The sequence below is a fragment of the Quercus suber genome, unplaced genomic scaffold (genome assembly GCF_002906115.3).
Source record: "Quercus suber isolate HL8 unplaced genomic scaffold, Cork oak 2.0 scaffold_821, whole genome shotgun sequence".
Taxonomy (NCBI): Eukaryota; Viridiplantae; Streptophyta; class Magnoliopsida; order Fagales; family Fagaceae; genus Quercus; species Quercus suber.
The window spans coordinates 17,912-24,717 of record NW_027070251.1 but is presented as its reverse complement, the minus strand read 5'-3'; the positions used below and the strand labels follow the sequence as shown (position 1 = coordinate 24,717).

The window sequence follows — 6,806 nt, the reverse complement described above, 5'->3', positions numbered from 1 at the left end:
CTTTAATTGACATGATAATAATAAAAACATAAACCCACTGTCTTGGCCTCTAGGGGTTCTTAATCAATTCCGTGAGACGAGAATAATGCTATGGAAAGTAACACATTTGTATGACTGTGACTACCATGAAAAAATCTATACTTATCTTAAGCAGCTTTTAGTGCAGTGTTGAATTCCGAGAAGTCATCAGGAACTTGAACCTTTTACACTACATGAACCATGTCTACAGTAGGTAAGCCCACATAAAAGAGACCATCCAAGCCATTGGATATTTGTCTTGGAGTTTGGACTAGAAATTTGTCTCAGCACCTGAGGATTCACCGGGCCTTATGAGTAAGCTAGGCTAGCTAGCCACAGACAAGGACAGCCCTTTGAGATGTTTTCCACGTAACTGAACTTGAATTCTCTAATAAAAACTACTAGCTTAGAATCAAGTATCAGTATCCAAATTTATCAAATTTAAAAGAAAAAAAAAATGAAATTATTTGATTGCATTTGCAATGCAAGTTTGTATGATACAATTGTTTTATTCTCAACCGAAAGTCGAGAATAGGTCTTTAAATACACTACTCAAAACATTTCCATGTGAAAAATCACTCAGTAAAGTCATATACGCCAAAACACAATATGTATTCATGCTATGCTTACAGTAGAAAAGGTATAACAAATAGAGAACCTTTATTCGACATCTTCTCTCATCTGGGAAAACGAAAGAAAAGACCTAAGAAGACCAGATTTCTAGCATAAAAATGAAAGATGAAATATTTATAAGTTCCTTTTAACCGAAGATTTCTCTGGTTTGGATCCAACAAATTGGTGATTGCTCATAGTAAATCTGCAATAAACTGAAAAATCAAGTGGCATATCCTTATTAGAATAAGTAAGTCAAGTCTACGAAATGAAATAATTTATAATCACTAAACCTCAAGAAAATAACAGCGAGACATAGTTAAATTGTTCCTCAGCATGCTTGATTTGCTCCTATTAAGTACAAAAGCACAAATTAGGACTATAGTACAATAATATGATATAAGCTTCAATGAGCTACAAGTAAGAGAATCAGCTTGATAATTTTGGATAATTTTTTTTATGTGGGCAAAGAATCTCTCAAAAACACGGGGTTAAGCCTTCTTGATCATTGGAGAAGTTTTTTCCACAACAACTACAAAGGCATTGGCTGGACCCTTGGTATAACTGTATAAGTCCTGCTTCCTGTCTAGCAAAATAAAGATATAGAGAAAACATTAATAGCATCATTATACATGATACAAATCAGAAAAGAAACAAAAGCAATCTAAAAGATAGCTGTACATATGCACTCAGGTTGAGTTCCTTATACACAAATAATATGTGGCCATCCATCATTATACACTCAGGTTGAGTTCCTTAAGGTTCTGACCCTTAAGAAAAACACTTCACATGAAAACTAACATCATGTTTTATTGCCATGTGTTTCATCATGCGTATATCATCATTTAAACTAACAAACAAATAACAGAAACTTACCCAAAAGCCAATTTGTTCATTTTCACAAACACTTCAAATGCATCCGCATTAAAGTACCTAAAATTCAATTCATAATCACTTGCAACCTTCCTTTCCCTTTCTCCCTCTTCTCTTTCCTCCAAGTTCCTAAGCATGGAGGCATATTGTAATCCATCCATCAATAAATCATTTTCTTAGTAATTGAAAAACATGAAAGATCTAATGCCCAACTTACAACCCAAAATCCTGAAGTCCTAATTTGTAGCAGAAATATGTAGCAGAATCATTTTCTTCTTCTCCTCTCTTCTACACATATTGGAAACATGCAATACCACCTCCTTCTATCCGTGTTTCTCTATCAGTACTCACTACTTGGTGTCACTAATGGTTGGGAGAAAAATCGTGAGGAAAATCTGGCAATGGATAACAATAGGAAAAAAGGCCCAAACTCTCTCTCCAGCCCAACACAATTGATTTCAACCTATCATCTGTCCCTTCTACTGCTGTTTTATTACACAACAAACACACAGGTAAAACTCTCTCTTTTTATATATAGTAAGATAACAATAGACTCACCCAAAGATCTCAATAGACCGTTTATAAATTTGATTAATCGGCCATTGCAACATATGTAACTTCTCCAAAAGGTATATAAAAGTGCAAATAACAAAAGCCAAACAAATAATTGGAGACTGAAAAGAAATAATGGTTCCTTTATCACATTCCAAATCAAACTAACATCAACGGGACAAGCCCAATCACTAATTAGAAAAAATAATACTCAAACAACATCTATTAACAAATGCAACCTATCAATGGCACTTCTCATGAATCTAAGGTTCAATATTCATCAATCCATCAGACATCATTCACCATAAAAATAATTGTAGGGAGGCAGTCAGCACAACAACAGTTCAGATCTGGAGGACTGAAAAAAAAATTGGATGAAGCAAAGCTATAATTAAAATATATATTAATAGGCAAGGGCAGGTTACTCATTACAGCAAGGGAAGAGTTTCTGGTCACCGCTAGCACCAGGATTCAGCCCAGAGTAGGCTGCAATGTATCTCCGATCTACAGGTTATCCAACACTGAATTCTGTATGCAATACACAATCATTGTGAGTGGCATAGATCATAGAATTCCATCAGAGTTATTTTTTTGTTTTATAACACATATTCTGTCATATTTGGCTACAAAACCAAGAAAAGTTCCAATTGTCTGTTGCCATTGCAACATATGTAACCTCTCCACAAGATATATTAAAGTGCAAATAACAAAACCCAAACTATGTTCAACGTGTAGTTTTTCCACAAGAATGAAGTGGGGTTCTCTTGGGAAACCCCCTTCATTCCTGGTTCAAAAGGAATGGCAATTGTTATGTTATTCATGCTCAATCTTCTATCCATTGGGCTATCATGTTTTTGACAGGCATATGGAATCTTTGGCTGCATAGAAATGCAGTAATTTTCAGCAATAAATGCCTTAACCCGAGACTAAAGTATCTATCTCTGTTTTACAGCCAGGTCTACTATGTTTCTGAAATGGGAAACACCTCCGTTCAACTCAATACCGATGGTTCCTCTGAAAGAGTTTGAGATTGTATGTGTGAGAGTAAAACAGAGATAGAAAAATATCTGAATCTGATATTATACAGCACACTCTGTAATGCAATACAAGAGTCCTATTAATAGGACTGAGATAAGCTTTAGCTTTAGATCAATTTAGGTGGTAAACAAGAACTAATTCTCTGACAGAACTCTAACAACTCTTAACAAATTGACAGCCTGTGATCAGTAATTAAACACACGTTTCCACTAATTGCACCACGTGTTAAACCTGAGAGAGGTAATTAGACAGAGCACAATTTGGGGCTTTGGCTGTTTGAATTAAGTTTGACTGAAACAGCGTCATTGTAGTTGGATTGACTGAAATGATGTAGTTATATTTCTCTCTGTCTCTATCATCCTCCCGGGGGAGCACAGGCCAGGCTGGTGAGGGTGGACTTATTCAAAATGCAGAGAGTAACTGGGCAAACAGATTCCACAGAGCTATTGGGCAAGTGATGCAGGGAAAGTGATGGGCTGTGATATGAATTGGAACTAAATGGAATGTGAGTTACATAGAACAAATTGATAGGTGGTTAGGAACCTCTGCAAAGTTCAAGAAAAGCTCTAAAAGGCTTATTTCATTCACATACAAAAGAGAGCGGAGGGCCTAATCTGCTATTTATACAAGCTGCACTATACTAGCAGCCAATGGATTGGCTCAATTAAAGACTTAACCTAATTGGTAATTGGCAATATAACCAACTAACATACTAATTAACTAAGTACAAATGGCTCTAAGTGATTGCTGTTACAATAGCAACCTCTAACTCACTGTTTAGACACAAGCAACTATTGCTACTGGTTTTCTGTCCAACTACAAATGTAAAACAACTTAAATGCCCTGCATCAGCAAGCTTCGAGTGTGTTAGCTGAAGTTTGGGCAGTTAGACATGGTCTCATTTTAGCTAGGGAGTTAGGAATCCATTATTTAATTGTGAAATTGGCTGCTATGGAAATTTTATTAGCTTTAAAAAGTGTTTCTTGTCCTAACATTCTTATCTGTGGCATTGCACATGACTGCAGGAATTTAGTCCAAGCTTTCCATAGTTGTGAAGTGAAGCACAGCTATCAGAGTATCAAGAAACCAACAAGTGTGCTAATGCTTTAGCGAAGAGAGGCTTTTCCTTATTTTCAGATGTCATGTTATTTGAAGATCCCCTTCTAATGTACCTTTTTATTTTATTTTATCAGAGTTTTATAACTTTGAGCCTCAGTCAAGTCGTTTTGTAAGAACTTAAGTTATTTATGCAAGCCGTATTTACCAAAAAACTAAAAATTGGAGACTAGAAAGAGAATACAGTTCCATTATCACAATTAAAATCAAACTATCATCAACGGGACAAGCCCAATCACTAATCAATTGCATCCAATGACAGTATAATCACCAAAAATAATACTCAAACAACAATGTCTATTAAGTATTAACAAAAGCAGCCTATAAATGGCACATCTCATGAATCTAAGTTTCGACATTCATCAATCCATCGGACAACATTCACCATGAAAATAATTTTGAGGAGACGTTCAGCACAACATTTTCAAATGAAAACATTACAAAAACTAATAATAATAAAGTCATTAAAAAAAACTTTGATAACCCTAAGCCTAAGGCAAACTCACACCATGAAGGCAATATCGTCTGGTAATTAACTGACATTAATTACCCTAAGGCGATTCTTAAATAATAATAAAATAATTACCCACAGGAAAATTCACCATAAAGGAAAAAATCTCCTATACCCAGATGGCAAAGCACCCGGTGATCTAACAATAAAAATACCCTCAAAATTTCAACAATTTTTAACATACTTAAACAACAATAACAATAAGTCTTTAATTGCAAAATGTTGGGGTCGGCTAAATTTAACATGCACAAAAGGGCCAAACCCACCGAACCCCCCCAAAAAAAAGTTCTATAGTCTTTCACACGCCCAGAACCCCAAAACTCAAAACCCCTTTAAAAAATTCATCACATATCGACTAATACAATTAGTTACAAAAGAATCCAGATGCTAAAAAACTCAGCTTTACGCATTTACTTCAAAAAAAACTAAAGACAAAATAAAGCCCGAGAAAGCCAAAAAACAGAAATTGAAAGTAGCCAGAAAACCAAAAAAGAAGAAAAAAAGACCTGCCTTCAAGGCCATGAGCAGAGGCTTATTGTGGTCAGACTCAGAGCCATAGTACTTGATGTGTTGACAAAAACCTCACCATAGGGAAGATTAGAAATCCTTAACGGTGAATAACCTCTCCTAAAAAAGGCCATACCATGAAGACTGAGAAAGTACTCACTTTTCTTTTCTCTTTCCCTGTTTCTGGACCTTCTCTTTATTGACTTATTGTGGTCAGACTCAAATTACGAAAAACCACCCAGTTTAACACGCATTGGCACATTAAAATTTTGTGGACGAAAATGTAATTTCAAACGCTGCTTAACAAATACTCTATATATATATATATATATAATAAATAAAAGAAAAGAAGCTACAAGGCGATGAATCGAAGCTGTCCTGTCAACTTTTGCCTACGTAAACTCCTAGGCTTAAACACCAACCGATGATACTGTAGAGGAGAGAACATTTTTTTTTTCGTTTGCTACGATTAATTGCAACTAAATAAACATAAAACAAAATTTTGGCAAGTGGCTAGAGCTATTTTTTCATTAACATAACAATTTTATTTAATATTGCGATACAGAATAAACGCGAGTACAAACTACACAGATGACCAAATCGCTAAGTAAGCAAGCTCCATTATCTTCAATGATGGTGGCAGCTTGAACCCTTACCGGGTGGTCCAGGCAAGTAAGTGCATGAATTAGACGCAGAAGGTGGAGTCGGGGCTCGAACCTGTGAAACTGGCACCACCTTGGCTGTCTCAAGCTTGTATGACTTCATGACAACAACAAAAAGCCTTTTAGTTTCAACAGGCTTGCTGTTAACAATGAACAATGTGAGTATCATAATCATCACCGCCCTTACAATGGTGGAGACAGTTTTCTCCGAAACCATGTTTTGCCTCTAGCAATGTATGTTTGTTGAATGAACAAAATGGTTAACATTTCCCTTTATTTATAGTTGAAAAAAAATTCGAGAGACGTGTATATCACGTATCACACGTATGGTAAGTCGTTCATATGTTAAAGTGGTTTTCTAGAGTAATTGTGTTGGTGTTATTATGAATAAATTTTGGAAGCACTTGAAAAACACCGAGGTATCGTGGTGTGAATGACCTGTCACCGTGCAAGTTCAATTTGGCTCTGAGGCACATGGCATATAATTAATCTGTGATAAACAAAAGGTCCAAAAAACCTCATCAAAATCTTAGTTCTTTAAATGGGACAGTCTCATATCTAGCAATTATCTCTTGCAGGCCAAACAGAAACAGACGTTTCAAGTCAGTCCAAAGTCCAAAGTCCATAAATATGTTGTGTGAAATTCAAAGGAAACTTAATTAGTAGGTCATGTCCGAAACACACACCCAGATGAGATCTATACCATGGCATCCTTTTGGTATATTACATTGATCACTATTATTATTATTTTTTTTTTTTGGATAAACGATCACTATTATTGATGTCATTACAAATAGCGAAAACTACGTTAATGCTTCCATTTCTCTGTATATTATTATTTTTTTTTTATATGAAATATTATTCATTTTATTGTTTATATTTTACCATGGTCTCAAAGTTATGGCTCACATTTTCTA

The 6,806-nt window shown here is 35.3% G+C and overlaps 1 long non-coding RNA gene across 2 annotated transcripts; it reads right to left on the bottom strand.

Annotated features, from left to right (window-relative positions):
* Positions 1–481: 481 nt before the first annotated feature.
* LOC112020046 (uncharacterized) lies at positions 482–6,132 on the bottom strand. Of its 2 annotated transcripts, XR_010626640.1 has the most exons (3): positions 5,231–5,442; positions 924–2,583; positions 482–835 (listed from the first exon to the last, which is right to left on the bottom strand). It is a non-coding gene; the product is annotated as an uncharacterized LOC112020046 (long non-coding RNA). The 2 variants fall into 2 exon arrangements; XR_010626639.1 differs by lacking the exon at positions 482–835 and having other exon boundaries at positions 891–2,583; positions 5,231–6,132.
* Between the last annotated feature and the right edge of the window lie 674 nt (positions 6,133–6,806).